This window comes from Phalacrocorax aristotelis, chromosome Z (assembly GCF_949628215.1).
Source record: "Phalacrocorax aristotelis chromosome Z, bGulAri2.1, whole genome shotgun sequence".
NCBI lineage: Eukaryota > Metazoa > Chordata > Aves > Suliformes > Phalacrocoracidae > Phalacrocorax > Phalacrocorax aristotelis.
In genome coordinates this window covers 34,461,036-34,485,138 of record NC_134311.1, presented here as the reverse complement: position 1 = coordinate 34,485,138, position 24,103 = coordinate 34,461,036, and the positions used below count along the sequence as shown (strand labels likewise).

Genomic DNA, 24,103 nt, shown 5'->3' with positions numbered 1-24,103 from the left:
TGAAGTGGGTGCTGCTTTCTCACTTCATATTATAACAATCATTCAACCACAAATAGCTCCAGTTCAGCAGTTTGCAGGACCTTGTATAATTTAATAGATGAAATAAATAATACAGGAGAATCAAGCTGAAGTAAAGAAAAAGGCCACCAAGGCACAAAGTACTTACTTAAACCTGAATTTGCTCGAGAAACAGAAAATGTGAAAATAAAAAATTCCAATGTATATAGTTGCAAACCAGATGTTTTCGGTATTGGAATTTCAGCTAGCATTGCCCTTATCCAGTCAAATCTATGTTGCTGGTGCTACTGTTCCTCTGCTTCTCTGGTGTGAAGCAAATGTTCACTGAGCCATAGCTTGGCCTCAAGCTTACTTCTAGGGTAGTAGAAGAGCCATCCTTGCTGCGTTGACTTGTCTATATCCCTGACCTTACATATAGCATATGTCACCAATTAAGAAAGAAGAATTAATTTCTCACTTTTTTATACTTTTAGTAAAATAATAGAATATGAACTATAACAGTGGTTTAAGCTGTTTGAAAGGGCCTAGACTTTGGAGGATTCACAGCACTTCACTTTGAATGACAGATTCACCCATTACCAGCCACTGTAGAGCAGTGCTTCAAAGCTTCCTGCAACAGGGATGGTCATAGCTGCTTCCTCTGCTTGCCCCTTGACCCAGATTTCCCAGGGCAGTGTCCCATTCAGGAAGTAACTAGCTCCAGTTTTCAGTTTGTAGTACACGATCATATAAATACCTTGCAGTAGTATATCTTCAGCTTATTTTCTGGAACATTAATATCATTCTATAAATTGATTGTTATTTTGAATCTCCCCTTTCAGTTTGAAGAAAAGGGCTCTAAAAATATTTACCAGATAAAAGCTATCTCCAGTAGCTAGTGATTAGCAAAATAGCATTTTAAAGAGCCAAACTAATTAATGACAATGAATGTATAAACTCACAGCACAATTAATAAGTATACCCATATAAGTTACAGGTACAGAGAAGTTTTAAGTTCTGGTCGTATAGCCTATTATATCTTTTTCTAAAAAACTTAGAAGTTAAGAATATGTGCCTCCAGTACAGAGTGCCTTAAACTTTAGCAGAATCCACTGTGAAGCTTGCAGCTCTGTTTATAACTGTATCATATTTCACAGTTCCCCCTTGGGTGATGTAAGGGACTAGAAACTTGTCTCAACATTGTTGGCAGGACAGTTTAACTACCGAAGCCTAATCACCATGGCAACTGAGTGGGAGAGTTTAATCATCACAGCGACAGCATGAGTTCTACCCAACAGGAATGTGTGTGTCCTGTTGTCTCGGAGCACATGTCCTCTGAGCATGCACCTAGGCCCAGCATATAGTGACAGCACATAGTGGGGGATTTGGACCCTCTAGAACTTTCAAGGACCCTCTAGTGACAGTACCGGGCATGCGCCCCACCGCCGAGTGGGAGGCATGAGTATGCAGAACAGTTATTGACTATCCAAGAGGACAACGCTCTAAAAAAGGAAAACCAGCGGAGACCATGAGGAGCGTCTGGGACATTCACCTGCTGGATCTGAAGATATATCAGACTGATGGGGCACTGCAGATCCGTGGTGGTAGCTATCGCAATACTCTCTCTCCCTTTCTCACTTTTTTCTCTCTTTCTCTCCTTTTCTTTTACATACTTGTGGTTGGCCAAATAAGGTGACTTGGCACTTGACTCCATTTTAAGTCTTAATTCTGTGTCCAAGAATGTAAAAGCAACCTAGCCACAATAAAATATTTGAGTGAATCAGAAGTTAAGCCCAGCTGCCCCCAACCTCCCAGAGCTACCTGAGGCTGGCTGGAGAGCAAGGGGGTTTAACTTCTGCCAAACTGTTCAACCCAACAGTGGACTGTGACAGGTATTTGGTTCTCCTTCATGGTTCTTTCACATTTTTTTGTATAATTTGAATATGAAACCTCAGATTTTGCCTTCAGAACTCCAGAAAAGATTAAAGAAACAAAGCAGTCCTAGAACTACTAAAATGTATGTGTATTTTAGTCAGTTTAGAAACCTTTTTCTACACAGAACTGGAGTTCTCTAAAAATTTTCACAGATATACTGGGAGAGAAAGGAAAAGCAGACATTTTGCACAGCATGTTCCCCTTCCCTACTTAACAGTTCACATATAGTCATGTAATAAATACTGCAGCATCATCAGCTCTGCTCCGTGTTGCGTCCTCTTCAAAAAGCAGGTGAATAATGGTTGCGCTTTTTCCATGGATTAAAAGTACCATTTCAAGCATCCAGTTAGAAGTATGTATTCTCCTTCATGGCCTCCCAAGACGAGAAATGGAGGGGAGTAAACAAAACCAGATAATTGTATGTGTAACCCCTTTCAAACAAATGAAGTACTCTGTTCCCAAAGTGATGGCACTATGGCCTTTCCTTCCTGAGCAAAAAGGGGACAATTTAAAAAGCATGTCTCTATTTCCAAGTGAAGTAGCTTTTGTGAATATAAGCAGGGAGTCTCATGCCCATTTGGCATACAAAACATGTTTGCAAAGGATTCCCTTTTCCTGTAGCAATTTCAATCTTTTGTTCTCTCTGCTAGCATGGATGTACATTTTACGTCACAGTAAACCTGACTTGGCTCCAAGTCCCTGAGGATCCAAAGAACTGAAGCCAGTATTTTGTGCAAACCAATATAATTTGTAGGCTACGCCCTCAGGACTTTCCCTGAAGACACTAATACTTCCCCTTGGTGGAAGCATAAGCCAACATGTCCTGAAAACTATAGAGGCATAATTTCAAGTGCTGTCAGCTGAACATCTCATTGACTGCATGAGGAGGCTAGTATGGACCTTTCTAAGCATCTGTGTGTGGTCTGTAATTGTCTTCCTCACCATCCTCCCTCCAATAGGCTTAAATCCCTCTCCCCGCTCCCACCGAATTCCAGATGCTGACTGTATTTTCTTTTTATCATTGAGAGCTCATTAATACATCTGCAGTGTTATTTAGCCCATTGTCCACAAGCCACAAGTTACTTACGGTGCAGGAGAAGTTAATCCATACAAATATTGCAATCAGAGGAATAGCAAGTGCCCTTCCTGAAGGAGTTGGGAGTTAATTCATGAGTGCTATGGGTATCTTCTGGCATCCCAGCACAAGTGTCACTTTTTTTTTTTTTTGTATTCTGCACTTAGTTGTTCCTATTTTTGAGATAAAACACAATTTATAGAGTAATAACTTTTTATTTACACACATGACACACAGCAGTGCTCAGCTGTCTTGCCTGCTGCTTAACAGTAGAGGTGTACAGTTCTCTGTGTGTATTTTTAAAAGGTTAGATGATCTATCAGTTAAAAACTTTGAAGAATGCAGGTGTAAGGGAATGAAATTTAGCTGCCGTGGTGTGAGGTTTCCAGCTCTGAATAAGTTAGACCTTGTATATTCTTGTATAATTATGTCGATATATTCCTGAGCAGTTTTCCAGTGCAATATGCTGCACTGGGGTGAAGCAGAGCATTTGCTGGTACAACCATCTCTAAGATAGACAAAGCTCTCCTCTCACTGTCAGGCTTCTCAGGAAATGCACATCAGCAGAACTGCTATGCCTGAGTGCAGTAAACAGTCTGACTGCTAAGTGGAAACACACCGCAGAAAACATCCCACAGCATAAGATCATGTTTGTTAACAATTTTTGAATAATTTGTAAGGTTCCTTCACATTAACCTTGATTTACACGATTGTCTTCACTGCCTCTTGCACAGGCTTTTCCCATATGGAGCCAATTAGTCTACTTGAGAGACATACATTCTTAAAGAAAAATGGAATTTTTAATCTTGAAAGAAATAAGAATATTTTGCCGTTTCTAAGAATACTGAAGCTCTTTAGAGTATGAGGTAACCAAACTTGCAGCATTCCTGTGAAGTTGCTTAGTATTACTTCCTTTTAAAGGATGAGGAGAGCAAGAAACAGAATTGGTTTAGTGTTTTTTGAAAGTTTATGGTTAGATAAGGCCCAGAAGCTTTGATCCTTGATTCTCAGCACTACCCTCTGGACTCTGCATTTATTTGTCATTGTAATATGTATTCTCGTAAATAGAAGGACTGTATTAAATACATAAAACTCGTGACTGTTTTTGGCTTTTAAAAAGGTTTTATTTCGTTGCTTGGAATTGATTTTATGTGGTGCAGCCAGAAAAACCAACTAAAAAGATGAGAGCCAAACAGTTGCATGGCAGGGAGTCCTTAACCATGAGAGACATGTGAAAGGACTGTCAGGAAGACAGCTGACATCACTGTATTTTGAAAGCATCTGTTTCTGAAGCACATATTTATAATCCATGTAATTACTCTACCAGTGTCCCATTTGGCCTCTAGCAGTAGTCTTTAAGATTTCCACTTCCTGCATAGACTTCAGTAATGGATATAGAAAAAACACATGACATGACTCTCGCAGATTAAACTTTCTATTGTCAAACAAAGTATCTGTCTGGATTTTTGCTCCTCTACATATAAATCTCTACTAGTGCATCATTATTTTAGAGATAGATGCTTTAGACAGAAAAATATATCAGATATTACCTCTGACATTTTCAAAAGCAGCATAAGGAATCAGTATACTAAAATGCCATATGCACCCTTTAAACTATATACCTATACGAAAATCCACAATGTTTAATCAGGAAAAAGTATACAACAGTTAGATATGTGTAATAGGTAACAGAGAAGAGTAGCACAGCCTTCCTTACACAAAAAGCTTAGCAAAAACTCCGTAAATGTACTTAAATATATCAATTGCTCTGAAGCACCAAATATAAAATCTTGGTGTCAGGAAGATGGTATAAAACATTCAGATTGGTATCCATCAAAAAATTAAAATTGTTTAATTCAATATAAAAATTAAAACAGAAAAAAATCTGGGGAAATATGGGTAGAATCCAAATACCCATATTAGTCAAACTGAAGGAAGAATAATTCAGTTCCTTTCCAACAGCAGTGGTGAATTACAGGTAAAAAAGTTTGCATCCAGTGTATTTTTCTTTTCCAGGTTTTTAATCTATACTATATTTCTTTAAACACACTGACAGATTTCTATTCTTGAGTCTGGAGGAACTACCTTCTACTTACCTTGATTTAGAAACACTTTTCATTTTTTGTAGTGTTTTTTTTAGGAACTTGGAAATAAAATGCATTTCATGTGTTTCCTTACAAACACTGTCATGAACAAGCAGCACTGGGGATTCACACTGCTCAGAGTGCTTAGACTTTGTCATATGGACAAAACAACACTTCTTTTTCACTTATTCAGCAATGAGTTGAAGGTATTCATTTTAATTCTAAAAGTTCAAAGGACAGGTTTTTCTGTGATACTTCTGAAGTTTGTAAAATTGTTTGAGGTCTTTTTAATATACTGAAGACTAAAATGGAAGCTTTAGATGCAAGCAATGTTAATTTTCATTAGCTTGCAGATGAAATTCATTATGCCTGAATCCAATAAATATTTTACATATGTTATTTGCTATAAAGAATAAAACCAAAAACATGCTGGATTTTATAGAAATTCTACCTATTACCTCAGGAATCGTGTTACGAAACAGTTGTTCAATCCTTTCTTTACATTTTAGTGTAGTGGAAGGAAAATTATATTTATTTGCAGGATGTTCAATGCAGGATGCTGAAGACTGTCTTCCAGGAACTACAGAAGTTCAAAGTGAATGTTGTTTATAGTTTAACAAAGGCAATGCCAAATGCAAGCGGCTGGGCGCTTTTTTTTCTTTTTCTTTACAAATACAGCATTTTTCAGTGCTGTTTTTGTAATGCAAACTGGTGGTTAGAATTGTCAGCTATTCAGCTTGTGACCCAGTAGAACTCCCTATATCTTTATCACCTCCAAAAACATCAAAGTTATAAGTGTTATATTGATACATATTAGAATATCCTATACTAAAGTAATATATTAAATACTTATAATGCATGTTATGCTACATGGCAAAAAATCTACCAAGTGCCCTAGAATACCATTGCTTTACAAATATAAAAACTTAACAAAATCAATTTTGGATTCTGAAAGTATAGCGTATTTTTTACAGCATTTTTTTCCATAAAGAGAATTAATTCACGCACATTAGCTACCAGACTTCAGCCAGCTCTACAGAGGTAGTGTGTTACATGGTGTTTTAATAGAAGGAAGATGAATATAGAATAAGAATGTCATAGCTGCTGCTGTAATTCTAGAGCTTATTTCCAAAGAAGCATAAAGATCTGACTGGAATACAGCTAACTTAGGAGTGCCTCTTTTACATATCTCCGCTGAAGGCAGCTTGGCTCAGTGAGTAAGGTTCTTTGCTGTGAGGTTTCCAAATAAAAAGCTAATTCTGTCCCAAATGTCACTTCTCAATATACAGCATCTCAGGTCCCACTTCAGACTTCTTAGCTCCGCAGAGGGACATAGCGTGGAACAGTGAGCAGAACATAGACTCAGAACAGGTCCTTTCAACAGTATCCTTTTCAGTGTTCATGTAAAAAGAGGAATTTTTATAAATACACATTGAAAAGTGTTCCCAGGCATTCCAGCATGTAGATGTTAGTGGGAGAAATATCTTAATAATTTCCAAAGTATTGCCACCAACATCAGAATAAACTCAATATATTTTGAAGTTTCCCTTTCCTTCGTCAAGTCCCATGAAAAAAACACTGAGATACTAAATACTAATATGTGATCTAGGGACAGGACATTTCTATGGGATAGAGAATACTCTGGCAGAACAAGCATGTGAACCTGAGTGGTCCATAGCTGAGGTACTTACCCACCTACTAAACTGTAGATTTATTCACTCTCTTCCTGCCTCTAATTCTCTGGTTTTAGGTCAATTAATATAAATGCCACAACTCTATTCAAGAGATCTGTCTTAGAGCTTATAAAAAGTGCCTTATAGAAAGGCACATACAAACAAAATACATAAAAGTGACACATTTTTATATTTCCTGAAATAATGGGAAACGGAAAGGTAAAACAGCTCCAGCAGGTACGGTGACATTGAATCAGACAACTTCTTATCTGACATTATGGGCTGCTTCATTCATATAACAGTTATGGATAAGATCCAGCTCCAGCCAATGCTCCACTGACTCCCGTGGATCTGGCTTGAGAAAGGAAGAGAAAGGTCACTGCAGATCGGTGTTGTTGAGCAGGCAGTCACAAGACAAGCGGAGGGATATTCATCACCAAAGCAACTGTGAACAGGAAATAGCGAGAGAAGGGCCAGAGGGCAAAATCTGACTGTTACATGATGTGTTTTGTGTGTGAATAGGGTGGAGCATGGGAACTTTGTAACTAATGTAAGGGTAATTCCTACAGAGAACTTCTTTTTCTTCTCAATTTTCCTGGGTTCCTAATGGATGAATGACTTGTTATTACATATAGCTGGGTAAGACCTACTTGGTCTAGGTTACTTCCTGTTGCCATGGTGATTACAAGTGTTGGTTGTGTTTACTCCTCTGATCATGAGGAACATTAAAATTTTCCATCTTTTTATGCTGATTTTTTTATATTACATGAACAGTGTGAGAACATATTTTTCAGCAATAGAGCAGTATGGATGCTTAGGCTGACAGAACACCTCGTGTACATTAAGCAATTCTGTCATACCATGAACGCAACATACAAGCTTCTGGTACTGCAGAAAGAGCTGTCCAAGTTTTTTGATTGACCATGTTTGTAATTTCTAGTGGAGTGCACAACCTGCAGGGTGTTTAGCCAGCAACTTTAACCAGGTCCATTAGAACTAACTCAGAATCTTATTTTCTCTAATGTTGATCCAGATTTGAATTGGTGCTTCACACTGATGAGAAAAAGTGGATTGCCTCACTTTGGTTTTGGGTAGATGGGGGGAAACATGAGTAACTTAATTTGCATTTCCGTCTTATTACTGCTTAAGATATATCTGCTGTCAGGGTTTTACATCAGTCTTTGAGTATAAGAATTTTGCTAGTATTGTTCATGCAAGGTGACATTTTGTACATTTCTGTTTAGATCCTTTGCTTGGCTTTCCTTGAGGTTTTTTTTTTAACTAATTATTATTCTGAGACAGAACAGCATGGATAAAATCTATCAGTTCCAAAGAGATGACATAAAATTATGAAGTTCAATCAACTTGATAGATGACTTGTCACTATAGTTGTCTGTGAAGAAATAATAGGGGATTAAGTTCAGGTCTCAGCCAGTATTAGACATATGTCCAAAAATCTGCATTTCTGAGGAAGGACAGATAGACCGGTCAGGACTCTACAGTCATTTGCTGGGATCGCAGGAATAGCATTATTGTGCAAATGCCATGCACTTCTGCCTGACCAGACTGATGTTTTCACTGCATAGAGTGTTTGTGTCTAAAAGGAACTGCGGGATTTAAAGTTGGTTGTAGGCGTATGAGAAATCACTGCCTTTGCTTGATACAAGCTTATTGCCAGCCCTGTTAAAGAATAGATATTGTAAATGCGTTCATTTTAAGCAAAGGGCTATACCTCTGGGCTTGATTTTTCAAATGATCTGTAAGACACAATATTATGGGTTGGTTTAGATATGTTTATCTAAAACTTGCTTCTTTTTGTGACCTAAATGCAAGCTGTAACTGTATTACTACATTTCTTTGTTCAATTGCTTCTCTCCAAAACTAATTCAAGGTTAAAGCTGTATGAGGAACTAAAATAAGAGATCTTAAGCTTTCATGTCTTTATTTATTACAATGTCTGTTCAAATCTTACTGCTTAATATTGCTTAAAATGGCTTTTGATTTCTTTCCAGTCAGCCAAATCTCCTGCCTGCAGCTTAAATGTCCTAAAGTCTTATAATTTCTTTGCTTCTTTTTTTCTCTCCCTAGCACTTACCTCCAAACACTTACACCATCACAGAATCATCTGTGTTGCCCTGTCCATTTTACTTCACTCCTTTTGTCATGTAGCTGGTTTCCTCTGCTTCACTATGCCAAGCAGAAGTGTCTTTACTATTTTTCCTAGACATTTTGCAACACCACACTGCTACTTTCTACTATTTTTTCCTATTGCCTCATTTGTCAATTGTTAATATCATCAATAACTGCTCCTTTATCTCCTTGTCATATGATGTGTCTGCTGCTCCTTCCATTTTTTTTCTCTTCCTAGCCTGATCTAGAAGATACTAGGCTTTTCCCCTCAGTGATTCCACTAGACCACTGAAGGTAAGGGCGTCTCTAAGTAAGTTGTCGTGAATAAAACTCAAGATAAGTTGTTATGGAATAATTAATACATTTGTATTATCATTGAAAAATATTAATGCATTTATTATCACATATTCAAATACAATCAGCTGCTTCCTCTTTTTCTATTACCTCTCCTTCTGTCCCATCCATACTCTCCCCATCTTTCTCACCAAATACACGTACTCACTGCAGGTTGTATTCTTAGGCTGTGGTTCTGTTGTCATGAAAGACCCTCAACACTACCAATGCATATTTTCTTTCAGGGTCAGGGCCATTGTTTTAGACTTCTTGCTCACTCTCCTTTTCTGTGGTGCAGCAGAATTATCTTCTTTCTGAGACGCAGAAGTAGTCATCCAGAGCAACAGATAACCAAAACATGCATGATACTATGTTAGGGGTTTTTGCCCCAAAAAAATAAATGTATCATTGAATCTTAGCATTGGAGGTAGGAAAGGACTTCTAGTGATCACCTACCTCAGTGCCACTGACTCAGAGAAGGGTGAGCTATACCAGGTTGCTCCGGACCATGTCTAGTCGGGTTGTGAATATCTCCACGGATGGAAATTCCTCAACCTTTCTGGGCAACCATTTCCGGGCAACCATTTCCAGTGTTTGACCACCCTCACAGGAAAAAGTTTCCTCTTGTTTTCTGACAGAATGTTGTAATATTTTTACACTTTGTAGGATGTTTAAAACACTACTCCCAACAGTATTTAGTTTTGAAAATTATAATAACCTGCTTCTCTTCAGACTCCCCTCAATACTTGTGCACACAGCAAAAGAAAAGTAACTAGACCATAACCTCTTTCTCCAGCCTCTCTGCACCTCCAGTGAAAGTGGTTAGGAATCTATGGCTAACAAACAATGCTATGAGGAAAGCAAGCCAGCAGGAGATGACTAATATTAAAAAAAAAAAAACCAAAAACACCAACCAGTAAAACCATACACACACACAAAACATATAGGAAATTAATTTGGATACAAACGAGAGCTCTGCACACATAGGCAAGAAATTCTGAGTAGCTTAAACGTGCATGCCATTCACTGTCAAAAAGGCTGACACAGTAGATTGATTTTGTCTTCAGTAAAAGCAAGTGTGTATCATTGAACCAAACTCAATGGAATTCTTTCTGGATACACCAGTCCTGTTCGCCTCCCATTCCAAAATGTTGAAAGCAGAGGGGGGTGGGGTTTATATCTACTTCTGTTCTTACTTTGTTTTTTTCCTAACACACCAGGAGATAAAAACGCTATTAGCATCACACCTCAAACACTCAAGACACAGCTCTGCTGTGCTAGGGGAAAGTGTCTGTGTGTATTCTGGTATCCACTATGAGAAAGTGATTGATGATCTGTACGTGTTCAGTCAAGTAAATAAAGCCATCCTAAACTGCCTCTGTGTTTAGGAAACATGTCTCACAATGCTGAAACAATATATTTGAGTTTCAGGGTAAGTCTGTGCAACCTTCAGAAAAATTGCAATTGGAAAGTGAGAAGGTGTGTTTGCACACAAAGTATTGCATTAGATGAAGAATACCATTAAAAATCAGGCTTACAAACCTTTATGCATACGCTATATAAACATTAATTGCTTAGTAAGTTTCTTACCGCTTCCCATGAGATCAATACAACATAAGACTTAAGGACATACCTGTAAGTCCCCATCTTTCCATTCATACTATTTACCAAAACACATGTCTATGCACCTCAGAAAATAATCTAGATCTTACTCACAGGTTGCATTTAGTTGGATGGAAATTTTTTTGTTACCATTAAGTATAAGAAGACCAGTTGCACAGCTGGATAACTTTAGGGGCTTCTTTTGGTTTTGGTGAAATATTGGATCATATTGCATATAAGTATTGCTTTCTTAATGCTGCTAAAGTAATGACAATACCTTTTGGACTGTTAACATTCTTTCTGTGCTGTCATATAGAGTCCTCATTCTTCATTCAAATTTACAGCTCCTGCAGAGGGTACAAGTTATAATCAACTACCCTGCTGTTACTATGACTTTTGGTTTAAAATTCCATATTGTATTTCATACTACTAGTTAGACCTCTGTTAAAACCACTAGTTCAGCATGTGGTAGCAGATTAATGATGAATTATTTTAAGACTACCATAGTTGAGAATAAGGAATTATTTGATTCAAAGTTTTGAAGTAAGTGAGCTCAAAAATGAAGAATTTACCAACTAATTTCACCTTCAAGCTGAAATTCAAGCTCCAAGCACCATATATATGGTACAATTCTGTACTTTTTCCAAAATTTTCACTGGAAAAATGCCACTTTTTTTAAACGTTTAAACACATAGAAAGAATACATTCTTATTTTTAGGCTGACATGATAATTCAAGATGCATACTTGAGAAGCATTTCTTTGGAAACAAATAGGATACACCATTGTTATTAAAATGATCCTAATTTAAAAAGTCCCTTAACTGACCTGAGACATTTATATTCTAGAGAATAAGATGAAATGAAGTCCAAATAGCAAATTATTTGACAGAGGTATTACATGGATGCATAAGACCTAAGGTAAAAAAAACATTCTTCTGCAAGTATTTCTGCAATTTAAGTGACAGGAAATACTTAATTGTCCTCAACAGACAAGCATGTCAAAGTCAGAAAACTGAAAGAAGAAATTTTCAGTGCTGCTTTAAATGCAAATCGCAAAGCAGCTTCATTTTTTGTCATTAGTGCTGCCTCCATAAGGCAGTTCTTACATAACACCATTTGTGAAGGCTGCAAAATTTTTTGCTCTCATAGGATAAGAAATAACACTTTCATTATTAACATTCTGCAGTGCACTTCTTATGAGAAATATGTAAGTGATAAATGTGCAGTCAGTGTAGAAAACATTATAAATGACAGTACAACAAAACACAAAATGACAAATTAAAGGTTACTATGTATGGTGTTTCAAAGGGTAAAAATCTTTATTCATTCCTCAAGCAGCATCCTTGCAGGTTTACTTTCACAGTGAGGCTTTCATACAATTTAAAATTAAAGACTAAACCCCATTAAGCATGACAAAATATGTACAACTTAATGCTCCTAAGCCTGCAATTCAGTTGGAGAAATGCTGGGAAAATTATCTTTCATCACCTACTGCCATGAGAAAATGCCTGGAAGAGCAGAGCAAGATTCTTCAGGCTCTAAAGTAAATTTGAAATGAGGATGGAATTTGCAGTCTTTGTAGTGTTTTTTGGAAGCCTCATCAAGATGTTTTGAGTTTTTATTTCATTCTCTTGGTGTGTCAATAGATGTAGTAATAAATATGACAACCATTTTTTAAAGTTTCATCAGACATAGGTCTTTTAAGTTTTGTTTAAGAGAATTTGGGAGCTTGAAAGCAATGGGACTGTCTCATTTGTCTAGGAAGTGGGCAGTATGTGGATAGTGTTAGTACAGGTAAATACGTACGTATTCCATCAGTGGTCAAACTCATTGCGAGCTCTATCATTTGCACATTTTGCACAACCTAGTGAAGGTATACCCATGCTAGCAGCTTGGCTTCTCTAGAACAGAGTCTTGAAAAAATGGGAATAATAACTGGCAGCAAGTGTTTCTGTTTATTTCTTTTCTGTGGAGAAACCGAGTGATTGCCAGTAATGAAAGGCAGATCCTTGGCTAACAAACGCTTGCTGTCAGTCACTATGGTCTTTTCTCACTTTCCCACCTCGAAGGAACTGAGCTTACGGACAGCTTTCAGAAAGTTAAACTGCTGCTGCTGCTGCTTTCTGTCTCCTACCACCTAACACCGGATGACTTGCCTGAGGGTCTTGACCTGTCATTTGAGGATTATAGTCTATAGAAACAAGTTAAGCATCATTATGATGATTAAAATCACTGTCTAATCATTGTGATGATTAAAATCACAGAATCTGAAATGTTTGTTTCTTTCAGTGAACTGTACAAATTTTAAAACATTCCTACACACAGATGCACACAAATATTTCACGCAGATCTAGTGATTTTAAGGTCAATTATCACTTCTCATTATGACATGCTTTATAACTCTGCCAAGCGAAATCATTACAGCTTCTGTTTTACAAGCCATGTCTCTCTCCCCTAATGCTGGCTATTTCATTTTGTCTGGGATTCGAAATTCTGGCAAAATTTTGGCAAACATCCTTTTTAGAAAGCTTAAGTTTAGGAAATAACAGAAAATTTTGTGGAGAGTCTTTCATGGGTCACATAACCCAACCATTACAGGCTTGGGGAGGAGTGGCTGGAGAGCTGCCTGGCGTAAAAGGACCTGGGGGCGCTGGCTGACAGCTGGCTGAACATGAGCCAGCAGCATGCCCAGGTGGCCAAGAAGGCCAATAGCATCCTGCCTTGTGTCAGGAATAGTGTGGCCAGCAGGAGCAGGGCAGAGATCGTGCCCCTGTACTCGGCACTGGTGAGGCTGCACCCCCAATACTGTCTTCAGTTTTGGGCCCCCCACTACAAGGACACTGAGGTGCTGGAGCGTGTCTAGAGAAAAGCAACAAAGCTGGTGGGTCTAGAGAATCCTAGAATCTTATGAGGAGCGGCTGAGGGAACTGGGATTGTTTACTCTGGATGAGGCTGAGGGGAGACCTTATCTCCCTCTACAACTACCTGAAAGGAGGTTGTAGCAAGGTGGGTGTCGGTCTCTTGTCCCGACTACCAAATGGTAGGACAAGAGGAAATGGCCTCAAGTTATGCCAGGGGAAGTTATATGGGATCTTAGGAAAAATTTTGTCACTCATTGGATCAGGCTGCCCAGGGAAGTGGTTGAGTCACCATCCCTGGAGGTATTTAAAAGATTTGTATGTGTGGTGTTAGGGACATGGTTTAGAGGTGGACCTGGCAGTGTTAGGTTAATGGTTTTACTCAATGGTCTTAAGAGTCTTTTCCAACCTAAATGGTTCTATGATTTAAGGTTTGCCTACCTGTTTTATGTTCTTAATCTCCCCTTTCACAATCTTTTGAGTTGTGAAGGAGGAAGACACTTCAGCGCAATTCAGTGTTCTGAAGGCTCAGTACTGGTGCTAAAAAACACAGGAGTATCTCAGCTTCCTTTAGTGCTTGTCCAGACAGAGGCTGGCAAAATGACAGACTGTTACACTATTAGTTCAAGTACAGAGTTCTGTACAGAGATTTTTCAGATTTGAAGTCAACTGATGACCTGAATGGATATTACAGTCTTGTCCAATGGTATTTCTCTTTTTCCATTTTTTTTTCTCCCCCATGAGATGTGTAATGTTTATACAGTGCACTGAAAGAGGCAAAGATCTTGAGGATAAAAAAGTAGGCAACCATGAAGTTACAGACTGCATCAACGTACACGCTCAAGAGAACTAAATTAATCCCACTTACTTTCTGACTTTGCAATTTGTGTGGGGGAGGGGGCAGGGGAGATATTTCATTTACTTGTAGTTCAGTTTCCACAGGCAATAAAAAGTAGTTTTTAAATGGTTTAAGGGCCTGGGGGTGAGGCTGTTGACAATTTTGAGGGAATCTCCTCCCTTTCTGCAGTTTCTCCAAACACTTAAAACCAAGATCAAACACATGAACAATCTGTGGGTTACTGTCACCCCAAAAAAAACCCCATTTATTTAGCTTTTCCTGTTTTTACAATATTTAAACTTGCAGGAAACTAATAAGATCACAGGGGTTGAAGTGGAATATACAGACTTCCACTTCTGCTTTCCTGCATTATGTCAACACTATGCTGGCAATGACCATGATGTGTTAGTTTTATAATGCAATTATGTGAAACATATTTGGTGCTTGCCCTTCTTTTCACAGTGGAAGAAAACCACCTGTCTTAACAGTCTTGTTGCAGAAGCCAGGAACTGTGTAGAAGTACAGACTGACAGATTTTCTCATCCTATAAATACATATCCAAGTTTCTGGTAAGGCCTTTTGGTGAAATGATGTAGGGTATAGCCATGTGTATGTACGACAAAGCTGGCAGGGGTGGGGGTTGATTGAATTTATGAGTCCAGTTTGCCAATTGAACAATTCAGAGCTTTTCATTAATGCCAACGTCACGCTTAAGGAAAGAAAAACATTCAGGCTTTACCAGTTTACAACCAAGCCACTGCTGCCCCCAGGTGTCCATTAGGCACTGGCACATGAGCTGCGCTACAACCACAGGCTCTAAGAACAGGCAGGGATGGAACATGTAATCTGGTAGTGAAATCACACGCGTATCTGGCTTCATTCTTATCTCCGAGTCACAAAAAACAGCAGAAATTTTTTGCTGAGTTAGCTCTAGGGGGTGAACGGTCATTATTTAACTACTTCTGCAATTCCATTTAAAAGTCGTCTGAGTTGATGAGCTCTTCAAGTCTTTCCAATTAAATAGGTACAGCAACTATTAACAGTGTCTTCAAATATAGACAAGATCTCAATTAGTTTTCACAATAAGGCTGAAAGGACTGCTTTATTCCATTGTTTGGATTATTCGCGGCAAAGGACCAGCTCACACAGACGATAAAATTCTGACTCATTTTTAGTTCCTTTTAATCCATTATTCGGTTTATTACTTTATATGTAAATTCTGAGAAAATTCATTCAGTATTCAATTAATAAGTGCAAAATTTTGGGGGAAGATATGATGAATTCCATCTACTTAACACAGAAATTGAGTTTCAACTTTATAAACAAAACTTAACTCAATGAAGGCTTCAACAGTGTCTTGGTAATGGATTATGCCCCGAAGTCTAGATTTGTTCCTGCATGGCATCCAACAAGGAAAGTCAATTTTTTAAAAACCTTATATGACTTCAGTGTTTCATAAAAAGCTGGATCCTAAAATGTGTCTGCAGCCAAAACTGGCTCAGGAGAATACTGCTTATGTCATGGAGGCTAAAATCTGTAAACTTGTAGTAGATCACAAATTCACACCTCTCATTAGAAACAAAAAATAGGAACAAATCAAAAGGTTATTAATAAACAGCCTGACTTTGTATATCACTAAATATCCTAAAATATTTCATAGCAGGGAAATTCCCCCTGAAGTGAGTATTAAGCTAATCCATCTAGGCAAGCTTTCTAAATGTTAAGCCAGTCTTGGAAAATATTATAGGCAACTACCACTGGAGTATTTTCTCAGCTAAAAGTAAATGTTTCTCATTCAAACAAATCGCTACTACTTGTAAGTAAGTTTCCCAGCAATTAAATGTTTAATTAAATATGCAGGTCATCCTAGCCATCAAGATAGCATATGAATGTGTAAATAAACAAAAGTGCTTCTTCTCTTCATTTCATGCAAGGATCTATGACAAGAATTGTCCTGGAGAAATACTCACATTAATAAATATGATGATTAGAGGTCTTTTCTGCTTAATGTGAAGATTTAGACTCCTTGAAAAGTAAAGTTCACTGAGGCTCTTTGATAGTGGAAAAGCAAACAACTTTGGTGGTCCAGAAAAACAACTTGGTTGAACATATTTTTAAATTAAGGTTTTTCTAATATCAGTAAAATCAAATTATGTAGTGTGCACAATGATTTGTGGTGTGGATTCTTCTCTTTCTTTGCATTTTTGTTTGCAGAATCAAGGGAGTTTAGTCATGAAATTAATTTCATAACCATCTGTCATCCTCTGTCCTTTGTGGTTTCTGGTTTAAGCTAAATGTGTTTGCGACATTTGACAGAACCATAGGTGCTACAAGCTTTAGAATGACGCAGATGTGTTAATTGTACAGAAAAATTTTTCTTACCCATCTTGCTTTTACCTTTCAGTTTAATTCAGTGCCTAATGGACAGGTATGAATGTGGTTATACTATCATGATTAACAGAAGAAGCAAACATGATTCTTAAAAATGGGAATAATTGCACTTTATTTATAAATAGCAGATAAATAACTTTGGGCCATGTTTACCTCTGTCAGAAACAGACAGTCATTGCAGCACCCCACTTACACCAGGACTGAATTTATACACTTTGCAACTGAGCTACTGAAGTAATTTGAATATATATGGAATGCGAAATTTAAGAACATTGTGACTAGAGTTTTTCATGGCTATGATTCCAGCTGGAAAATCAAAACACTAATTAGCCATTTGCTGCAGTTTTTCAGAGCTGTAATTGTAATGGAAAAATATTTCTTATGCCTCCACCTTTATCATAAAAAGCTTTTCAGCAAAAATCACAAGGTGTGCTTTACGAAAGAGGTACACAAAGAATGGGTTGTCCTAAAGAATGTGTTCTGACCTTGGCTCTATATTTACATTTCCATGACAAAGTATTATTCACTACTAATAAAACACAGGGGCTGGCATAGATGGTAAGTAGACTTAAATCCTCTCACCTTGATTAAATAGGCTTTGAAGAAAGGAGCTATGCAGGGTTGCAGCAAACAGTGTCCTACTGTGAAGGGCCTGGTGTGCAGCAGAGCTTCTCCATGACGGTTGCTGATGTAGCCTGATCAGGCATGAGCAACAGTTCAATGTACACAGTTACTTACTTGTGCACAAGAAAGTGGAATTAGTGAAAGAAAGTGGAATTAGTGAACATGTCATGTCATAGACTGCAAAACTGGGGGATAAGCATAATCTTTTTCTTCTATGTTCATGCAGTAGCCAGCATAATGTGGTCTTGGTCAAAAAAGAAAGGTCCTAGGTGATCGATACCCCACAATACAGATGAGAAATAATCATTATGATAGTACCATAATGAATTATTCCAATTCAATTACTGAGAGAAAAAGCCATGCTTTTGACTTCTAGGTTTGTTATAAAAACATGTTATAGAACAGACCTTAAGGGAATCTAATAAATTCTGTTACAAAATAGAACCCTAGGTTATTCAATTAAAGATTCTGCATGGTGCTATTATTTTCTTACCCAAGACTTTAAAAGCTCTTCAGAAGTCTTACAGACACTAAATATATGTTCAAATAGATGACTAGTCTGCCCATTTTGTAAACTGTGTTTCCTTCAGGGTTTTGAATAATTTTACGTGGAAATGGATATTATCCAGATGATACAAAGGAGATATGCCTTCATATCTGATTCAAGGAGGAATCTCATGATCTCTTACAAACTCATGCAGAGTGTGAACAATTCACTGAGCAATGCTAGGGAATAATACACACATTTCTTCCGTCTTATAATTAATATCTCTTTTATTTTTAATGCTACCTTTTCAAACTTGATGAAGGAGCTGAGGGGAAATGAAGTCACAGATACTATTAGAGAAGTCACTATGGCAATGTTAAAGAGACCAAGAGATAATGACCTTTATGTATATAACTTGAACAAGCCGTTTGTTTTCTTTTCATGTTTGTTCTTGTATTTTACTTACTTGTTATCCTTTTTTCTCAATCTAGTAATTAATGTATAATGAGAAGTGAACTTTTGCTACAGTAACTGGGACTAAGTATTGCATCGCCTCTGAACAGTGACATTCATTTGGTTGGGCCACTGAATCACTGAGTAATTTGGGTTGGGAGGGATCTCGGAAGGGCATCTGGTCCAACCCCAGTTCAAAGCATGGAAAGCTTGGATCAGGTTGCTCAGAGCCTTGTCCAGCTGTGTGTTGAATATCTCCGTGGACATATGTAGCACAGTCATTTGGGAACTATTTCAATGTTTCACTTCTTAGCTATTGTTTGCTTTGTGTTTATATTGTTTCTGACTTAACAAACCTTAACAAACTAATATTGCCATGTTTCTTGATAGTGGCTGTAAAAAGGGAGAACCTGGATGTTTTCTTGTATCTTATGCTTCATCAAATATTGTAAAAATGAAAAATTATCCTAACACAGTTACTGTCTATGTAGTTTCACACAATACTTTTGATTTTTTTTTGCAATGACACTTGTAAATACAATTCTCTCCTAGAGAATTAAATTCTCAATATGAAATCAAATCATTTACAATATTTTGTTATCTGACAAAAATGCACTTAAAATCCTTCTGATGGTGTGTTTGAAGTAATTAACACTGCAAATCAATGGAATGCCTGCTCTTTTCTCTTAAGATGTTAAAAGTCATTATAATCATGACTTATTTCTCTTACACCTGTGGAGAACTCCGGGACTTTGGAAAGGCCATGTTTTTTCAGCACAGAGACACTGTCCTCCAAGGACAACCATACAGGCATTTTCACTTGCATTCTGCAATTTAACATTTTACCATATATGATATTTTAGACTTTCTCATTAATGATTTGTCATTATATAAATTAAAACTTAGCATTTCTGTGTAGGAGTTACTCCATTTCTTCCACATATTGATGTCTGTCTTTCATTAGTTTTGTTTTCATTTTAAAATATATTTTTCAATCTTTTGAAACATTATTTTACAATCTGTCCTAGTTTCAGCTGGGGTAGGGTTAATTTCCTTTCTAGTAGCTGGTATAGTGCAGTGTTTTGGATTTAGTATGAGAATAATGTTGATAACACACACTGATTTTTTAGTTTTTGCTAAGTTGTGCTTACACTAGTCAAGGACTCTTCCAGCCTTCCATGCTCTGCTGGGTCCACAAGAAGCCAGGAGGGGAGGCAGCACAGCCAGGACAGCTGATCCAAAATGATCAAAGGGATATTCCATATCATACGATGTCAGCTCGGTGTATGAACTGTGGGGAGTTGGCCGGAAGGTCGCAATAGCTGATCAGGGACTGGCGTGTGGTGAGCGGTTGCATCACTTGTTTTTACACTGGGTTTCACTTTTCTCGCTATCTCTTGTTGTTTTCCATTTCATTACATCATCATCATCATTGTAATCATCCTCCGCATTATTATTATTATTATTACTGTTGTTGTTGTTGTTGTTGTTGTTGTTGTTATTATTATTATTATTATTATTATAATAATAATAATAATTATTATTATTATTATTATTATTATTATTATTATTATTATTATTAAACTGTTCTTATCTCAACCCTAGAATTTTCTTACTTTTACTGTTCTGATTCTCTCCCCCATCCCACTGAGGGGGGTGGAGTGAGCAAGCGGCTGCGTGGTGCTTAGTTGCCAGCCAGGGTTAAACCATTACACAATCTTTTGTAGAAATTGTGTTACTATTTGCTTCTTAAATATACTTTTATGTGGACTGAGACAGAGTGGTCCCAAAGGGTATAGCAATCTCCTGGTACTCCAGATCTTGTGAAAATACCATGTTCTGCAATGATATTTTTAGTTCAAGGTTTTGACCAATACTTTCCACCGTCAGAGCATACCCATTTTGTACATCTGGAGATGTATACCAAGATGCTGAAAAGTGGATGAAGGAAACTCTATGGTAGGAAGAATTACTGCTTCGGTGACACTGGAACAAACTGGGAATATGGAATTAAGATTTAGAGCCTCTTCAGAAAAGGGAAAGAAACTACTGGCAGCATTATAAACAGGATACATTTTCTGCAGTGTTATTCTCATCTTCATCTAATGCTAGTCTGATTTCCCTGCATTTAATAATCATGCTAATTTAATTAATTATAGCAACATTATTGGAATCAGCAGTTAATTCATTCTTTTCAGGTCATGCTTTTACTACAATGTGACAGATTATGTTTGGAAGCTTTTCTGATGAAAATACGTACTCTATTGATGCATGTGTATTGAATTCAGGTAGCTTTCTGTATCACAAATTATTCCCTTTGTAAGACATTTAATGTCCTTACATTGTTATCAGGTTAAAGAAGAAGAGTTTCTTGGTGACTGCTACTAGCAGCTTCCCTGGAGATGCAGAAGACTTCTGCAGCCAACAGTGATATCCTACAGTGTGCTATGTTCCCATGAAATACTTTGAGACTTATTATGGAAACATTCTATTCCCCACTTTTCCTGCTCCCGCCCCCTGCAACCCATGCTTTCATTTCAGTCGGTTCATCTGGAAATTAGTCATTTTGGCTGAGATGTTGGCATTTTTAAAGTGAAACAAATTTGCTCTAAAATAAAATTGTTGCTATTTTGGGTGGGTATTGAAAGGTCATACCTGAAACTCAGTGTATTCCTTGTGGGATGTGCCTGTCTTAATCTTTTGCAGAAAACAGAAATCTAAGAAGTAGAGAGACATCATTCTTTTTTTTTTTTAATCACCCCCGAGACTGGAGACAGTAATATTTCTTATTTATGGTTTTATTTCTCTTGATAGCTGCATTTCAAAGAATTGTCATTTGTTGGGGAGGAGGGAGAATTTTAAATACAGTTTTCAGATAGCAAAGGAATTAATTGAAATTGCACATTTATTCTAAGCTATTTTGGCTCAGACTGGTGCAACAGCAATGCAAAGTCAAAGGAGAAATACCTGTTGGAAGGACACATCATTACCTTTACAGCATACCATGACAAAGTAACAACTGATATCGTCTTTCTGTCTAAAATTATTTTCCTTATGGTGTGTAAAAATGGGCATCAGTGATTAATTTTCAGAGTTCTAACAGAGACAGCATCAATGGGGGTGTCCAACAGTCTTCTAATCTGTGGCTTGCTAAACAGCATTGTGCTCAAAACAACCTGAGCAGGGGACCAAAAGGCTGCATCTCCCACACCCTGATCCTGCCTCTGACATCCCTGAGCTATATTGCAGCCTTGGGTATGACTTGTAGGCCTAAATTTACAAAAGGGCTCTTCAACCATTGGCACTCAAAGAACTTCAGGAGAATAATGACTGAATAGCATTACATTCTTGTGGCTCTTTGACGTCTGAAAGCAACCAGGAAAGTGAGCTGTTGTCCACATGAATTAATAACTCTGTGGTTGGAAGTCTTACGAGACACACAGGAGAGATAGAGAGTAAGGTAAGGCTGTTTTCACCCCTATAGAGGGATTTTTCCAGCACTAAGGTGAGGGGCCACAAGCAGCACAATGTGGATATTTCTTGAATTTCACTACTGTCATCGTTTAACCCCAGCCATCAACTAAGCCCCACACAGCCGCTCAGTCACTCCCCCCTCAGTGGGGTGGGGGAGAGAATTAGAAGAGTAAAAGTGAGAAAACTCCTGGGTTGCGTGCTGGTTTTCACTGGTATAGAATTAATTCTCTTCACTGTAGATGGTAAAGTGCCAATGGCACAGTGATGCTTTAGTTGCTGTTAAGTAGCAGCTCAGTGTCGCTAAGTAGCTCCTGTAGTAGTGAGGGACCTTTCCAGCCTCCCATGCTCTGCCACGTGGGCAGGAGGCGGGGAGGGCCGGGGCCACACCCCAGACAGGTGACCCCGACTGGCCAATGGGATGTTCATTCCATACCATGTGATGTCATGACTAGTATATTAATAGGGGCAGTTGGCACATGTAGGGGTGGTTGTGCCTTGGGGACTGGTTGTGTCACCTTGGCAGGTGGTGAGCGACTGCATCATGTGCCGTTGGTTTTGGTTGTTCATTCTCCCACCCCCGCACTGGGTATCGCCTCTGCCTTCTTATTTTCCTTTTCATTGCATTATTATTCTTGTTATTATTACTGTTTTATTGTAATTATTAAACTGTTCTTATCTCAACCCACGAGCTTTACCCTTCTGATTCTCTCCCCCATCCCGCCAGTGGGGGAGTAAGCGAGCGACTGTGTGGGGCTGAGTTGCGGCTAAACCACAACAGTCTCTTATTTAATGCCCAACGTGGGGTTCAGAGGGTTTGAGATAATAACAGCTGCTGGTCACAGCACCATGTTCTTGTTTTTGCAGTACTTGTTAAAGATAGGTGTTGTTTTGCTTAGTTTGCTGTGTTCTGCTGTGATTAGTGATGTTTTACCTAAGAGATTTGTTATGTAAACACTGGTGTTCAGCTTTATCTGGTATTTGGGGTTTTTGCTGGAACCGCTACTGTACTTTGGATACCATCTCACTGAGGCAATTAGCAATTATACCTCCTCCTCTAAGAGATTTGATATGGAGGAAATACAGAATGATATTTTTGCTACTTTCTTCCAGGATGTCTCCACCTTTACTGCAACAACCTTTTTGTATCTTGAACATCCTTGGTTAGTTAAGATATACTTATTATTAGCTTTTGGGCATGTTGTTTTGATTTTGGCTAAGGTTAGAAAGCAATTTAAGAATATCACCCAGAGATCTGCCCCAAGGCATGATAGTTACGAGTGGCAGGGCTTGTGGGATAGCATGGGCAAATACCTAGGGCAGTGGGCACCCCCAGTGTTTTGGAGCTTTCATCCCTGCACAAGTGCAGAATACCTATCCTTGAGTGAGTAGTGAGACATGCAAAAAGATTTCGGCCGTCTTCTAGGTGAGCAAATTGCCACCTGGCTGCTCCGATGCTGGGATAACGTGGCCAGTAGCCTGGAATTAGAGGGAAAAGAAGCCAAACAACTGGGATCCCTTTCTGGGGAAGGGGGCGTTGACAAAGCAATTGGAAAAGGGACACAAGCCCTCAGCCTCTGGAGGCAACTCCTGTCTAGAGTGAAGGAAAGGTATCCCTTTAAAGAAGATGTTACATATCACCCAGGAAAATGGACAACTATGGAGAAAGGCATCCAGTATCTGAGGGAATTAGCTGTGCTTGAGGTGATTTATGGTGACCTGGACGATCAGCAGTCATCCAAAGATCCAGATGAAGCCAAGTGCACACGACCCATGTGGCAGAAGTTTTATGGAGCGCACCATCCTCTTATGCAAATTCAGTGGCAGTAATGTCCTGGAGAGGTGACGAGGCACCAACAGTGGCAGAGGTGATTGATAGAGTCCGGGATTACGAAGCAAATATCTCTTCCTCACTAGTCTCTGCTGTGGAGAAACTGTTGCGAGAGGTCCAGCAACTCAAAGAAGATATGTCCTGCTCCTCACCTCTACAGAGTAGTGTCTCAGCTGTTAGGAATAAGTGTCCTTTTGCTCAAAGGAGGGGATACACACCACGGGCCATCCTATGGTTCTACCTGCATGACCACAGAGAGGACATGAGGAGGCAGGATGGCAAGCCCACCTCAATCCTAGAGGCACGGGTATGTGAGCTGCA

The 24,103-nt window shown here is 38.4% G+C and overlaps 1 long non-coding RNA gene across 1 annotated transcript; it reads left to right on the top strand.

The window, feature by feature from the left end:
• The first annotated feature begins 1,293 nt into the window (after positions 1 to 1,293).
• LOC142050381 (uncharacterized) lies at positions 1,294 to 21,698 on the top strand. Its single transcript, XR_012658009.1, has 3 exons — positions 1,294 to 1,601; positions 9,133 to 9,188; positions 20,833 to 21,698. It is a non-coding gene; the product is annotated as an uncharacterized LOC142050381 (long non-coding RNA).
• The last annotated feature ends 2,405 nt before the right edge of the window (positions 21,699 to 24,103 follow it).